General features: G+C 47.5%; 1 protein-coding gene across 3 annotated transcripts in view; it reads right to left on the bottom strand.

Moving 5' to 3' along the window:
* Positions 1–16,378, bottom strand: part of LOC143215395 (zinc finger protein castor homolog 1) — a 115,780-nt gene extending 99,402 nt beyond the window's left edge. For 2 of the 3 annotated variants that reach the window (XM_076437503.1, XM_076437504.1), the window contains exon 1: positions 14,898–16,377. The gene's annotated coding sequence lies outside the window, so the exon portion shown is untranslated. Of the gene's footprint in view, positions 1–14,897 lie in introns of all 3 variants that reach the window. The other variant, XM_076437505.1, reaches the window with a different exon arrangement.
* Positions 16,379–17,146: the final 768 nt, after the last annotated feature.

Genomic DNA, 17,146 nt, shown 5'->3' with positions numbered 1-17,146 from the left:
GCTGCAATATTTTTGTGCTCGGACTCGAGAAGATACTCGCACGATTTCTCTATTCTTTTTGAACTCTTGAACAAACATTGTGACACTTTATTAGAGGGAATACAAATTTTATTGTGAATAGAATGGAATAAAATAAGAACGGGGGATAACTGCGACCAAAATGAATACATCAAGGTTCAAGAAAGCACTGAAAATATTTTCAACAACAAACTTATCCGAGGAATTGAATGCGCAGATGCAGCACTGTGTAAATCACGTGGAAGGTTGAAAAAGCAGGTTCCTTTTTCGAAAACCGAAAGAGGGTTAAGAAAGGGGCGATTGTGTAGACTTTTGAGATGAAAATGAGGCGATCCGGGTTCGGCAGAAGGATGTCTCCTCCACGGTTTGGTTAACGAACGAAGCTGGACAGCGATAAATTTGTAAATCAGGTGATCCGAATCGGACTGGTTCCCGCGGGAGGTTTCTACCGGCAATCGGATTAACGTCACATCTCTCGGGTTGGTGTTGGTGGCTTTCATAAATATAAACCTCGTGCTGCATAATCATAAATCTAATGGCGTGTCTTGTCCGTTCCATAAATGACGCCGCTGGAATCCTCCGGGTGCAAAGACCGCCGGATGAAATTCCTTCTTGCCGGTTTCGAATCAGATCGGATCGGATCGAATCGAACCGCCTCGAATTTGGATTCGCGAGAAGCGAGAAACTTTCTAATCCTCTCTCCCTCCACATTCTTCTTCTTCTTCTTCTTCTTCTTTGAACTCCCACGCGTTCGACGATTCGTCAACGGAGGTTTCGAAACGCACGTCTTTGCCCGCGGAAACCGGATGATGGATCGCTCTCGACCCCTCCGGGGGGAAAATTTAGAAACTCTTGATCGTGCTCCGGATCGACGGGATTGAAATTGATCCGGACATTGATCAATTTCAGACGGAACGGAGGAAACGTGCGAAACTAATGGCGCCTCAAAACTGGACGCAGCGATCCACCGAGAGCTCAACTGTCCGATGTATCTAGATCCGGGAATATTAATCTCCCGCTTAAATACTGACAGCTCCGTGTGTTTGCTTAATGCTCGCTGGCCGATTTCTGATATTTATCTCGCATCAGCGTTTCGTTAGAATTACTCTACTTCTTTTTCTACTACGAACAACTGTCTCAAGGTTCCGCCATGTTTCAATCTAACGTGTTCATTGGATTTCGACATTAATTCGATTCTTGTTTGAAATTTTATTCGAGAGCTGCACAAGGATGTAACTCTACATTTCAGGATCGAAAGTCGAGCATCTAGGACACATACATATCCTAGAACGATCCAAGAAGATCCAAGAACGATCTAGCAACAATTCCCAGATGCCATTATTTCGATTCATGTTTGAAATTTTATTCGAGAGCTGTAAAAGGATGTAACCCTACATTTCAGGATCGAAAGTCGGGCATCTAGGATACAAACATATCCTAGAACGATGCAAGAACGATCTAGCAAAAATTCCCAGATGCGCGAGGAAGTGACCGGACATAGGAGGACACCGGTGATGTCCGTGACCGGTTCTCCCGCGTTTTCATCGGCGGTCGTGTCGCTCGGGTTCTCGACCGTTATTCAGGAATTAATTCATAATTAGAGCGGCCCACCTATGGGGAGCCTAACCCACATTCCATCCGCCACAGCTGTCCCTGCGGCCGGGGCAGCCTCGTTTCCAGCTTTTCTTTTCCTTTCTTCTCTTTTTTCCCCTGTGTTGCGTCGCGGTCTCTCGCGCGTCTCCCTCCTCTCCGTTACTCTCTCTCTCTCTCACTCTCTCTGCACACACCTCCTCGCATGTCCCCCTGCTTTGTGCCACGTCTCCCCGAGTGCCCCCCGGACTCACCTACACGCGTTATTTTGCATCGACTCGTTCGCACTGTGTCGAGTAGAACTGGTCCCAAGTGGATCAGCTGATTGCCGCGTCCGCAGCTTTTCAGATTGCAGGTCCTTGCATTGTTCTTAAGCGGATTTTCGGCAGACCTGATCGCCTTCATCTCTCTCTCTCTTTATCCGACGCCTGATCGATCCTCTTATACACGGTCAAGGATGCCTCTTTGCTAGGCAAGTCGCATTTTTCGGACTCGGGGGTGGAGGAATGCGGTCCACGATCGAGATTGCCGATCAGCTACTGGGATTGTCTTCTTCGGGGCCTGTGCTAGGTGGTCCAGATTCAGAATGCAAGAGCAGAAGGGTCTTCTGGGTGTTTTCAAACTTTAAAAATCATCGAATCAAACGTGTCTTTACAACTGCAGTATAAATCCAACTTTCACTCCAGTATTTACACGTGCGTGCATTTACAGCTCGCCAGGATATATTCTGCTCCAGATCCATATACCACTTAATGGGCCACAAATTACTGGAATCAATATATGTACATACGTCCAACCATCCGGCCAGCTAAAAATCATTTGATCAAATGTCCCATAAAAGCGTTTTCGCCGCAGTAACGCAGACACTCTCGAACGTTTATGTCCTTCCTAATCCAGACTCCACCCGGATCAATAAAAATCACATCGCGGCAATATCGAAAACTAATGAACCCGAGAGATCGGCCGATGGAACGAGTCTAGCAATCGATAAAAGTCTTGTAATATTGGCAATATCAAAAACCCAATGGACCGAAGGTAGGAATCGGGCGTGGAAAATCGAAAGCGAATGGTCGAAAGGCAAGAACGAACGAGTCGAGCGATCGCCGATTAATTTCGCGGTGTCCCATAAGACAGAAAAAAAAGAGAAGAGCCAGTGGTAGGCGTTTCAAGAATCCCTGGTCAGAGCGGTGAACTCCCATACGGGTTCCCTGATTAACCCACAACCGAACACCATTCCCGACCATTAACATCTGTTTCAGGAATCTCGAGCCGCGAGCCAGTGTCTTCTTTATCTCCATTCCTCTCCCGGGAGGAACAAAGAGAGGAAGGGAGAGAGTATGGTCGTGCGCGTTCTCTTAGCCACAGTGTATACATATTCTCTCTCTCTCTCTCTCCCTCTTCAGGACCGTGAACTTCCACCGTACCGGGAGCGATCTGGAACTCGTCCGGAGGGCGTTATCGGCTGTTATCAGCTGGCTTAATTGCGCGGTGTAAAAGCGTGCGAAGAGGGCCACCGCGAGGCATCTCGATCCTTGTCGAGAAATTCAACAATCTTCTCTCGGATCGTGAAAAAAGGAGCTCGACGTATCTAATTACCAGGGCAAACGGCGATCTGTTAAAAATATCGCGACGTCCGCTAATTAAAAATAAAGGAGCCCGCCCGCCGGAGTTAATTCGCGAACGACACCGTAACTCATTTCCTTCTTTTTCCGGGCGCCGCGCAGTGACCAGTTCGGCCGAAATTTTACGCTGTGGTTTAAAAATCTGGTTAGCAGTACTTTATTTATAAAGTGTGTCAGAGGTTCCAACCACAATTTTCTCGCAATTCTGCAAGTTTACCGTGATCTCTCTATTTTTCCCATATTCTGCAATATTTCAGCTTTAATTAAAAAAAATCCTCGCTCTATTGCTATTCGCGCTTTATTATGAATTCCGCTTTTAGCATTGTGCATTTTTGATGATATTAAATACAGTTTTGTTTTAATTTTTATCTACAATAATTGCATTTTTTCCATGTTCGCATTTTTCTGCATTTGAGGCACGATGATTTCTTAATGAAATAATTTCCATGATGTCAAATACAGTTTTGTTTTAATTTTTATTTAAAATTTTGTATCTTTTTCATGTTTGCATTTTTCTGCATTTAAGTGTAATAAAGTGTACCAGGGGTTCCAACCACAATTTTCTCGCAATTCTGCAAGTTCACCGTGATCTCTCTATTTTTCCCATATTCTGCAATATTTCAGCTCTAATTAAAAAAAATCCTCGCTCTATTGCTATCGAAGGTTCTTTAATTTTGACACAAAATTCATCGACTTGCCCCACTGTGCGCCGCGACACATTAGATGCTGCATCGTTCTACAAAAGTCACTTTGAATGCAGATTATCAGATAAAAATTGTCTGGGTATTATTCCCGCTTCGAATCACGTTCTCAGGTTGTAGAATGCAAGTTGCCGGAATACGAAGCATAGTGAATAATGGTAAACTAATAATCGTGAGAGAATGGCCCATAAAATTGCGTAGTCCGCGCGCGTTTCTAGATCGCAGCTGCCGCGTGACGGGATACTTGAATCTGCTCCAATTCATTAATTCCGGCCGCTATCTTTTTCTTTATTTCCGAATCCGGCGGGTTAAGTATTCAAAAGCGCACCGCACCGTTGCTATCTAATCGTAATTTCGCGGCACGCTCGATGTTTCTCTCCCCACGGCCTCGCTGAACTAATTAAAATCCAGTTTGCTATCGTCTCTCCATCAGCGAAAAATATCGTCTCGGACAAAATCACATCATTATTACGAGCGATTTGAACCGCACAACAGGCCGCGGCGCGGTCTACGCGATTCGAATGGATCTCGACGGAAAGCCGGTGGACAAGAAAAATAATGATGATCATTAAACCTGGCCCTAATTCACCCTCAACATCAATATCAGTCTCTCTGCCTTGTAGCATAAAAAGAAAAAAAAAAAGAAAACTTCATTCTTCTGTGTACGATTAAAAATTCACGTTTCAACGACGCGATTAGAATGTCGCTCGACTGGTCTGTGGTGTTCAGGGTGGAGAACAAATACTTGTGATAATTCGGAGCATGATTTTCCCGGTACTATAGTATATACTGGACCGAAATATGTATCAATAACAGCCGTTGGGAGGCGGCGCAGGGCTACTTACCGGTTAATTAAGATCCAGCGTGATAAATCTAGACCGGGCGCAGTTACACGTGAATTAATGATTTCCATCGATCACGTGCCGCATGCCGATCAATAATACTCCGCTCTCCTTGTCTCTCTCTCTTTCTCGCGCGTACAATCAGCCACAGATCGATTTAAATAATTCCTAATTCGCAACGAGACCGACGTCGATACCAATCGAGTACGATATTGTCTCGAGCTACAGGATTCTCTTCGGGAAAGCGGCGAAACAACCGAGCCGCCTAGGAACGTTTAATTACCGATCGGAAGAACGCACGCTGGATCGAGGATCGTTTGTCACGATGATCCACCGGCGAGTCAATGCCACGCTCGAGAGACGAACAAATCATTCATCACCTCGAGCCGCGGTGTCTCGAACGATTATTCGCGGGATCCGACGATCATCGGACGAGGAGATCGCTAGAACAAACACTCGTGATCTATGACGAGATTCCTCTGCTTTTTTTTCAAGTTAGATTCGAGATTTTCTCCGGGAGAACAACATCTTTGCCGGGAGTTTGTTCTTCAGAAAATTGTAAGGGGTAGCAGAAAAAAAGAATCGAAGGGGTTGGATAGATCCTGGACAAAGGGTCCATCGTCGTCCCAGGATTCTCTATCATGCTTGATCTCCGAATCGAAAGGAAAAGGAGGAACGAGGAGAGGCTCTCCGATCGAACCGCGTCCCGTAATTTCAGATAGAGTCGGTGCCGGGTGTTATTAAACCCGATAGGCCAGCGAATGTTTCTCCCTCGCGGGTGTTCCCCGACTTCAATTTAAATCGGTGACTTTGCTCTTCTCTCTCTCCCTCCCCCTTTCCTCCAGCTTGTTTCCTCGGCGAGGATCGCGTGTGTTGCCCAGCCTACATATATCTGTCCTTCCAACCCAGGAATCCCTCCCGGGATCCTTTCGGAACCGGCGAATCAAACGCAAAGGATCGAGATCTACGAGAAAACTGTTCGCACAGCTATCCACCTTTGTTAATTATCGACTTTCGTTGTTCCTCGGCTGAGAACTCGATCCCGAAGCCGGACACTGCAACCCCTTATTCGCCGCGAGGCAGATTTTTCGTTTCGCCGCGCTCTGCATTCGTAATTAACACGATAAGCAATGTTGCGGTGAAGATAACGCTGCAAATCATGCAGGATTGCATTCACAGCGACTCCCATTAATATTCGGACACTCTTAAATAGATGAGAAACTTTTCTCGTAATGGACACGAAACGTGATACAAATTTTTGAAAAACATTTCAATGCAGACAATGGAGACTTAAATATTTAAAAATGTAAATATTTGTATATCCCGTATGGCTTTTTTAACTTATGTTCCCGATATTTTTGTCGAGGCTGCGAAGCATTTCGAATTGAATTGCCACAGTGGGCCTAGAATGAAAACTGGAGAGAAGCATGTTTGAAGGGTACTAGCACAATCAAGCAGTCGGTGTGGCTAATTGCAAGATCGCCATAATGCAATTAATTATCAATATACCACATCCATTTCCTCGGCGACTAATGGCCCGAAAGCGCACCACGGAGATTTCGAAAAAGGAAACCGGTGGTCGATTACACTCGCGCGTTAGATATTAATGTCTCGCTGGCGTGATTATCAATTCAGCGGCGCGGCGCGTCGGTCGCGAATTTCATGACGACAACTACAGTAATCGTTCTGCACGCTAGAAATTTGAATAATGAAACAGATCGTTGACGTCAATCGTCGCAACTTTTCGCACAGTCCAAAAGTTCACGTTCTAAATCCATCGGAAAGAGACAGAGAAACGGAAGTAACCCGAGGCATGACAGCTCGATCCATCGAAGAAAGATCGACGCGACGCGGTGGAAATGTAACAGGAAGATCGATTCGTCGTGCAAAATTAGGCGAGCATTAGTTTCGAAAAATTCGCGCGACTCCATGGGAGCTACGGCGATCCTCCTCCATATTTATAAGCCTCGTATTACTGAATTCTCGCTTCGACGATAATTGAAAACCTGCTGAATTAGCTATTAATTCTTACGGTTTAATTTATGCGAAACGAGCCATAACTATTCATAGACACGGCCGATACTCCATTACAGTCCGGCGAAAAACTACAATCCGTATTCTCCTCGTTTCTCCCCTCCTTTTTTACCCTTCCCTTCGTCTCTCTCTCGCTCCACGCTCGTGGCTCGTTCTTATTCGTCTTTGTTCCGCTCTTTCCCCGTTCGGTCCGCGGGGACCATTTGCATATCCGCGTTGTAACAATCATCGGGAGCCAACGCGAACAAACGAGACGTCTTCCAGCCAGAACCTGCTCCCGATAGCGAAATTAAAAGTATAATGAGCTTTGTTCGCAAAAATTCAGAGGATTTCTTCGTAACGAAAAATTACTCGAGATAACGGTACAATGGGAACACTGCTCGTTGTTACTCTGCATGGTTTTTAGCAGCTTGGTCATTTTTGTGAGGAGCGTGCGATTCCTTTTTTTAGGGGTTTGTCAGGTGGAGGACTGTTTAAAATTTGTTCAAATAATGCCGTGCACCTGTCCTCGACGTGAGATGTTTCGGGCTCCCGAGAAAACAACTGAACAAGTTTTAAGTAAATATTTGAGGGCTCGAGTGAGCAGAGGAACCGGGAAGAGAAGCAGAACAGGTAAAAATCGACAATATTCAATAGAAAGACATTTTTCGTGAACTTCCGAGCAAAAAGAATTGCAAAAGAATTCTGAAAAGCGCGAGCCACCTCGAAACGATGGTGCAACCCTCGGGGAGCCTTTGGAAGAAGGGAAACGCGGTCTCGAAGCGTCGCAAGAACGTCGTCGTCCGTCTCCACGGCCGAGAGTCTCTGTGGAAGAAGAATAGACGCGGCTCGGGCACATGTGGCCGTCATTAGTCATTCGAAATTCTTCTGTCTTCGCTTTTTAATTCGTTGCATCGAGATCGCGCGGTTTCACGGCCGCGTCGAACCCGCCGGAGGGCAGCAAAAGAAGAGAACGACGATGCGACGAGGAGGAGGAAGAGGAGAGGGAGAGTACGACGGCGAAGAAGAAGAAGAAGAAATAGGAGAATGGTTGTAAAGGGAGGTGAAGAAGTGCACATTCGGACTGGATGTTCCTCGCAGGGTGGGGGAATGAGAGAAAATCACGCGTGGTTCGTCATAAGAGGAATTCCTTTAGCGATACTGGGCCCTCCTCTTCTTCTTCTTCTTCTTCTTCTTCCCTTGTCCCGGCTGTTCTTTCGTCTGCCCTCGTCCTCCCTTCTGGCCCAGAGACCCCGTGCTTTTTTACTGGTTTATGGGATTTTTTTCACGCGGACCGCCGAGTCGTACATCAGAGAAGGTCTGAGAGACTGAGGTCTTTCTCTCGTTTGGCTTGTTTCCTTCTCTCTCGTAACCGCGCGTTCGCGTACCATCTTCTCTCTTTCTCTTATTCCCTTTTCGACGTTCGGCTAAAGGGACGTGTGCGTGTTTGCTGCCGCGAGGGAGAAGGAAAGAGGAGACGAACAATAAAAAAGAGCAAATGCCAGCCGCCATAAAAACAACTGAAAGTATTAAAAACTTTAGGCCTTTTACTGCCCGAGCTGCCTTCTCCAGGGAAGGTTCAGTTGGACGTGGACGAACGACCCGCTTCTTCTTCTTCTTCTTCTTCGTCGCCGTCGTCGTCGTCTCGTTCCCTTCGCGGTTCTTCTAAGGCTCGACGAATCGCGGATCGAACCGTGGTAATTGAATGGGTTACTCTCGAAACTTTGAATCTGTTCCCGATACCCATCATCCTGGGGTACGTGGTCGCTCAACCATATTCCGCAATGATAGCCTCGATTCTTCAGGTACGACATATAGGAAATATGTGCCCATAACGATGAAAGTGGTCCGAGTCATATATTCCTTGTTCCCATAAAAATGAATTCCATATAATGTTGAAATAACGAGCACTACCGGTTCATGTGTTCGACAATATCGTAGAAATTACATTGAATTCATTTAGATTAAAATAATTTAATGTGAAGTAATTGATAAACTTTCATAATTATCGGCACATATGACTTTGAACAAATACCAGCGGATCAGAAACAATGCAGACGGACAAACAACACAGACGAACAACGCAGCCATGATCTACCGGACCAGACACAGTGACACAACTCATGCATCCTCTAAGGAGACTAATATGACTATTAAAATTCTCTGTTTCTTCGCTCGCGCATAAAAATGTCGGTTTCCCAGTTTCCCATATAATCAGCATAAATTAGTTTTGCATACATCTTTCGCGTTCGATGTAAGAAGTCTCGGCGGGAATGAAAAAAGCCTGAACACGCGTTTCTTGAATTTTCCTCGATCCTCCACGTGGAGAAATAAGTATTTCCACAAATTTTGTAATACAACGGCGAGTTTCGGCATCTTAAAAATCGAAGGAAACAGTGAAAAGCAGCTGTTGCTATTTTCCTCGCGATTCTGACTAACTAGCAAGTTTTTTAATCATTTTCTTGATCACCTAGCTTCTCGACAGGCTCGGTCCAATTTTGAGGAAGCAATTCGCGGAGTGAACGAGGCTCGATCAATTAGCCGAGTCGCCGTATATCTCTGGATGGTTCTCGATCGTCTTTTTGCCGATCGAGACCGAGAGCAATGCATCATCTAAGTAGCTTTCGGGGCCAATGGGAATTATCGAGGATCAGCGGAGAGCTTGGGGCAAACGAGCCGGCAGGCTAATTCCCGCGGGCCGTTGATTGCAAACAGCGAATTCCTACGGGGGCCTTGTACGGGGGAAGGAAACGAAAAGGAACGACGGTGGAACGAAGAAACCCGATCCAGAAGGTGGGATCCCTCGAAAACCGTGAAACAGAGGGAAAAGGGAAGCCGCCTGGGTGGCAGAACCGAGAAAAAGGAGGAGGACGAGAGGTCGCCGGACCCGGGGGACCGAGAGAGGCTGCGCGAGGCTCGTAAAATTATCGTACTTTAATAAAACGTGTCGTGCAAAACGCGAGGATAACGAGAAAATATAGGGTTCGAAAGACTCGTGAAATTTATAGAGCGATCGCCGAAGACGTAGTAGAAGGAGAGACCGACGGAGAATCAGCAACAAAGGAAGAGAGAAAGAGAGAGGGGGTAAAGAGAGCAAGAGAAGGATAGTGGGAGAGCCACTTTTTGGGACGGCCAGGTCGGGTTTAGTTCGGAGGCACAATAAGATACCGAATAAATCAGCCGAGTACCGTGTGTATCGAGTTCAAAAGTCGATGCTTTACGAGCGAGAGAGCTGGGCCAACGCTGTTTATTATACATTTCAGCGGATTCGTGAGTTTCCAATGGAAAATTCGGATCGTGTTTCATCGTGCCGATCGCAATTATCGGCTCTGATAAACATTTCCACCGAGATTCCTGGAACTCCTACGGATTCATTAGCTCATTTTTACGAGCGTGAAAATAAAAAGGCCGGCGTTAAATCGGTTTATATCTGCCCGGAGACATTAATAAACACGCCGGCAGAGGCTCTCAAGCCCGGGTCCTCGGGTCTCTTGGGATTTTGCTGTTTGTTCTGATTTTTGAAAATTTTATTCCTTCAACATCGACTGGACTCGACATCCCAAAATATTTGCGTGAAGTATATTATAAAATTTCATTCCGAATGTGTCTGTATATCGTATATTATGTTTCATTCGTATGTCCCAGACTTTTCTGAGAACGATTTAAAACTCGATTTTATTCCATTCAGATATTATCCAGTTTGTGTAATCTGTAGCAAAATACTATTTTGCAACTCTGAATAGCTATGCTTCACAATTTGCATGAAGTTTGCAATTATTAACCTTTCGCACTTCGCTCGAGCCGGAGTCCTTCATAATATGCTCTACAGGTTCCCGGATAAATGGTAATAATACCGTCTGCATTTGGATTAGAACAAATTTGATGAGAGAAACTAATTCCAGGAGTATTTCCCGCTTGACCGAAATCTTTTCGGCCTCCCCGAGAGTGGGAGACAAATTCCAAAATTATCCAAAATTGGACCAGTGAAAAATTCGAATCACTAAGTCCCACGTAAATTCAAACCCACCACTAGTTCATGAAACCTTCTTTCCCCACCAAGCCTCGCCAAAACACCGAGAAATCTCCAAATTCTGAAAACCAGCTGAAACTGGAGCAGCGGAATCTTTTGATCGCCCAGCGAGCTAAGTCAAACACAGCTAGCTAATCTTCGCGGCAGATTACGATAACGCAGATGAGTAGGGGGGTGGGTTCTCGACAAATACAGACGAAGAGAGGATCACCGAGCAGAGAAAGAAGAAGCGGGAAGAGGAGAGCGCGTGCACGGTATTCGGTAGCGGGGAAGTAGATCGGTGTCGTGACTTTCCTGATTCTCTAATCTCGGCAAACCAGCCCCCTGTGTCCCCTTTCGCCTCTTGGGGTCCTCTCGGCTGCCCCCGGAGGGCACCACGGCTCCGTTGTACCGCACTGCGGAGGCCCCCGGGCGCAGTAAATCTCGCGGACAAACAATCATAATTTTCGAAGAGCTAACAAAAAGCAAGAGACTCTTTAAAGGGAGCCGATGCCAGCCAACATGAAATGCGGCCGCCTCCGCGCCTCCAATTGTTTCGAGGTTTTCTTCCTCCCCCGTCCCACCACTCTCCCCCCCTCGAGACCTCCTCTTCTCCGTCGTTTCTGTCCCTCTTTATCCTATACCGTTCGTGTTTCATGTTCTTTCCTCCTTTCTCGAAGAGATTCGGACCGTGTATCAACAAGTACACTTCCCCGGTACACGTTTTTCCCATGATTTCTTCATTTCTTCTTCTTCTTCTTCTTCTTTCGAGTCTTCTTGCTCGTACAGAATCTCTTCCCCTTCGGTCCCCTGCTCCCTGCCATCCAAGGGGACCCTAGGTCTCTCTCCTTCGGTTGTTCGTTCCGTTCGTTCGTTTTCGTCGGGCTCGTTTTTTCTTAAATGCTTGTTTATGGCTCGTCTCGTTACTTGATTTGCCTCCGTTGCGGTTTTGCCGGGGTTTTTCGGCCGGAGATTTCGATGCGCGGAGAACGAGCCGGACTGATCGATATCTGGACAAGCTGCTGATGTCTGTATCCGCGGACCAACCACTCTCGGGGATTCTCCTCGTTTACAGGGGGTTTTAGTTAGCGAGGAATCGAAGTGGTTTCGATTGAACGATTTTTCATCGAGTTCTCGGAGATTGAACGAGTCCTTGTCGGCCGGGATTATTTCGTGTGGAATTCGTTGGATTATCAATAAGTTACCAGCACAATGGACTTATTGTTCGTTGTCAAAAATGAATCAACGATCTCAGAATCGTTTCTAAACAGACATTTGGAAGTATCGCATTTGATACTTTGTTTCAAGAGCCGGATACGTTGTTTAGATTAAATAAACAAACAATTGTTTCATTTCAAAAGTACCAGTGTGCATTTATTAACACCCATATCCAATAGAATTGCCAAGCACACAAGAGGTTCCAGCATTTTCTCCAAAGACCGGCGAAAAATTAGTATTTGCATTTGAATTGCTCTTTTAAAAATGCTGAAACCTATTGTTGCTATGCTGGAAACGCGTCGACCCCCTTCACTTTTGCTACCGTAGGTGAAAACAATTATTCAGCTCCACTTTGATACAGCACTGTCGTTAAGAAGATTGTTACACGTTTTATTCTTGAATTTAACGAAAACAATCGCGAACGAGATCGCGCTTCACACGATCGAAATGGCACCGAGACGCATTACTCGCAACTCCGTGTAAAAGAAAATGCAACGGAGCATACGAAAGAGCCTCAAGCCAAAAATCTTCCCACATCATCCGACAAACTTCTGAGAATAAATTCTACGTCATGTTCACGCGCCATTGAACCGCGTTCCCAGAAACACGATTATTTCTACACTACAGAACGTGCGATTAAGAATTATTTCCTGAATGATCGCTACAAAAAGGCAATTATTAAACTCGTTTAAACGCGGCAGAACCAGATGGAAAGTCACTGATAGCCAGCTCATATTCAATTTACTGCAATCGTAAAACAAGTAGAACCTCGGCTATCCGATCAATGAAAAAACTCGAGCACAAAACTATCGTTTACGACAAATCTGATCCTGTCGCTGTGAAAAATCCTAGCCAACCTCATCTTCAAAAAACGAATCGATGAAAATGCAGAACAAAACGACGAACGACAAAATGAACGCCACGAGTAGGGGTCTGCTAAAAAATTATCGATCACGGAACAAGCGGTTTTAGCTGCTATGCATTACCGCTAGAAATCACGGCGAGCAAACGGCATCGATTAAAACAATTACAGCTCGCTTTTCGACGGCGTTCCCGGCGCGGCGACGTGAAATCACAGAGCCGAACGAGTATCGTTCCCGTGATTACAAAGGTGCGGGAACATTTGAGAATTCACGGTGGCTGTGCGAAAAGAAGTACGTACTCGTAGAAAACCGCTTGTGCAGCTGTGCACGGTCGGTCGCGTTATCGTGGTTCGCGATTCTGATTACAGGCTCTCTCCTTCGAGGAAAGGAATCGCCATAAAAATTCCACCCCGCCCCCCCCTCGCTCCTCGCCACCCCCGTTCGCGTGGTGTATCGCGTGTCTTTCTGTTGGCTCGAAAATCGCGAGTCTCATTCTCTTTTCTGCCCGATAGGATCGTCGCGAGCAGGAAAAAAATATCAGTTATTTCCAGGTTGCCGGAGTGAGCAACACTAATTTTCCGCTCTAACAGAAGAGGAAGAGGAGGAGGAGGGAAAGGAGAAGGATATACTTTTCCCTGCCCTCCGAGGCAACGCAATTACGTGTTCTACGCGAGACCTCCACCGTTTTCAGAATACAATTTGCACCGGACGGCGGGAATTCTTTTTCCCGGCCGCGGAAACGCGGGAGTAATTCGAACACAATAACGCGCCCGTCGATGCTAAATCCGTCTTCCCTGAGCTCGAGGAATCCCGGAGCCGACTAAGTGGCTGCCAACTGACTTTACTGCCGCCCCATCGCAATAACCCATCGCACTTCGCTGACATAATTTGAACACACTTTGTTGCCGCGCGTGCCGCCTCGTATAAATTATAAATAAACCCGTCCGCCGGTTTTCCGCGCTTTTCACCGATACCGAAACTTCTCTTCCGACCAAGAACCGATCGTGGTTATCTTCGAGCTGAGAGCACTTGTCAATGTTTACCGTCTATTCGCACCACTACTGCTTATTTTTAGATTGTTTTCTTGGTCTATTGTCTTCCTAGATTGTTCTGAGAGGTTTCTAACAAAAATATAACAATCCTATGAAAGAACGTGAAATTGGCCTAGCGTCATGAGAATTGTCCCACTGCAGACTTTACACTATCGCCGTAACACGATTTAACCCTTAGCACTCGAGTGGCAATTCTGAGAGAGAGAGAAGCACCATTAAAAATTGCTGTACCATTATTCAAAATATTGTTTTCATTATTAAAAATATGTTGGTATCTAATCAATTACTGAACATTTATGTATCAGGTATTAAATCCATGAAAAGACAAAAATGTGCGTGCAAAGGGTTAAATTCCTGACAACAAACGTTCCAAAACAGTTCACGCGGCGTACCCCAACATCAGCGCAGAGATCCAACAAACTCGATTCCCGTCGAGCAACTCTTCAAGATCCAAGCTACGAATTCTCGAAAAATGTGTAATCCTCCCCATTGTTTCTCTATGCTAATCCCCTCACCCCGGAAACAGACGAAACAGCTAGCCAGCTGGGCATTTTCACCGCGATACGGAAAATCCGTCGAATACATGAATGTCGATCGTCGATTTATCGTTACATGCATCTAATGGAGTCGAGGCTCGTGTGAACATTGTAGGCGCAATTAGGGCTAATTACGTGTAAATTAATCTCGGTTATTCTAATGCGCGAGCATGTTCCACGGAAAAAACGGAAGGAAGAAGTGCTGTAGTAACCGGCAATCAAGGCACCAACACTTTTTCCACTCTCGAGCAAATTCCTCTGAAAATTCACCTCCGCGTGATCTATCCTTGCAAACTCGTGTACGCGCATCTTGTACGATTTGCGATCGACTAGCCTAACACTGGAAAATCAACGACAGTTCGGAACACTGTTTGCAACACTTGTCAACATCACCGGAGAGATTGAGAACGAAGGGGATGATCTCGACGCTTACCTTGTGTGTTATCTCAACGAGTGTCGTCTCGGCGGCTGTCCCCGGGCAGCATAGTCCTCGAGGAAGCCCCTGATACCGGAAGTCGTGTCCAGGACCGTCTAATCTTGCAAGATCCTTGCGTCACCGTGTCTCATCACACTCACTCGCGACAGTATGCAAATACAAAATTATGTCCAGGTCCTCGGACGTCACTCTGTCATCGCTTCACGACCAACGAGAACGTGTTTGCCACCCTCGAGAACCTCCGAGATCGTGAAAAAAGTCGTCACCGTTGCTGCAGATACGGTCTGCGATCTCACTGATCACGAGAAACGGGAGAATGACGAGAAGAAAATATTACGTCGACGTAGAACGAAGCAATCACAACATCGGCCAATCACACCGTCCACCGAAGAACAAATACAACAAAAATAATCAAATATACATCAACCACTGGATATATCTCTGTTTCCCGTATCGTCGTCGCACTGTCATCGAACCCGAGCCGGCCGACCTCGCATGATTTCGTGTCGCGGCGCGAACTGCGGGCGAGTGCCAGCCACCCTCTCGACGGTCCAACAAACCGGAAGTCCCCGCGGCACCACCGATCATCCACCGGGTCGAAGTCGATAGACGCGCGATGCGATGCCACTGTCCTCGCTCCGAGTTGCTCGCGCGTCTCTGTTGGCCCCGGGGGGCGAAGGGGGAGGGGTCTGCGTTGCCGAACTGGTGGTGGCGGGGTTGCCCGAGGGGTGGGGCGTGCGCGCGTGCACACGGAGATGATCTCGCCGGGCGCCGCCGAGCGCGAGCGTAGCCGCGTGAAACGCGCAAAAACTCGACGACGCGATTCGCGAAACAAGAAACCGTGCGTGTGTGTGTATGCGTGTGTGTGTCGCACTGTTTCCGAATCACCGGAAAATTTTTCGTCCTCGCGAGTATCTTCTCGGTTTGTAGGAGAAACAGGAAAAAGATAGATAGACAGATAGATTATAGATAGAGAAAGAGATAGCACCGCAATCTCCCAAAGGGGATGATCGAAGAAGGAGGATCACTGGTTCTGCACGAAGGAAACTCGACGCTGTTCCGCACGGAGCTGGTTCCTACCACCTGGTGGGGCTCGACGGTCCACGAAGTGGGGGTGTTCCGCGGTTTCCATCGGTAGGGGGTGGTGCCTGCTAGCGCGTGTGTCCGCGTGACCGATGGTCGCGAGGAACAACGAACGAAGCTCTTGACCGTCTCTCTCTCTGCTGCAACCCCGTTCGTCGCCCGCAGGGGTGGAGAAAGTGGCGAAGAGGAGAGACGTGTGTATGTCGCGCGTGTGCGAGAACCACACAACGTGCGAAGCTTTTTGGAAGAGAGTCTTTCACCGAGCCCAGATTCTGAGACAGGCGAGTGCGCGTGGCTCGGCTGGCGCGAGATGACTGAACCCCTCCGAGGGGCGAGAGAGAGACAGAGAGGAGGGGAGCGGAGTAGTTTTCAGCCCCCTCCTCGCGGCAACGAGCTGCTCCACGGTTCGCGGCCCCCACCACTTAGGCCGGGTACCGATGCCCCACCCCGTCAAACGGAACGACAACCGGCGTTCTCCCCGCCCTCGCGCCGTTCCTCCGCGTCTCAGACGCGGGTTCCCCCCACTACGACCCGCTCGCAACCCTCTCTGTCCGACTCGAGGACCGGGTACGACGGGTCCTCCGCGATTGCTGAGACCACAGCCACGCCGCGAGTAGAGCGAGCGGGATCGACGACGTACACTACACGCTTCTGCCACTGTCTCTCGAGACCAAGCTCTTCTCTCGTCTTCGTCTACTGTCGCGCACTCGTCCACCGGCTGGCGAGCGGCGTGCTGCGCCCTCGGGCTCTTCTTCGTCTTCTTCTTCTTCTTCTCTCTCTCTCTCCCTCTCACTTTCTTTGTCTCTGTTTCTTTCTTTCTCTCCTTTCTTGCTTTCTCCCTTGCTCGTTCCTCTACTTGCTCTGCCAGTCCACGTGCTTCTGCTTCTTGTCGCCGATGCACCCCGCACCTGGTGGGGGTGATTGTGGGAGGGTCTCCGAGCACGATGCTTGATGCTGATCGATGAGGATGCTGCGGCGACTTAGGACCGACCGGGCATGATGAATTCGAGCGAGACGAAGTGACCCGGCAAGCGGACTCGCGCGGTACTCGAGGCGGTCTGCGCATTTTTTCAGAAAAATTGATGAGCTCCGGGAGGAGGTGTTGTTGCTGTGTCTGGTCGGAGGAATTTTCGGGAGGCGTGAGTAATGGGGTTGGGATTGGG

This window comes from Lasioglossum baleicum, chromosome 13, assembly GCF_051020765.1.
Source record: "Lasioglossum baleicum chromosome 13, iyLasBale1, whole genome shotgun sequence".
Lineage (NCBI taxonomy): Eukaryota > Metazoa > Arthropoda > Insecta > Hymenoptera > Halictidae > Lasioglossum > Lasioglossum baleicum.
Note: the sequence above shows the minus strand (reverse complement) of the source record. Positions and strands in the feature narration are given on the sequence as shown.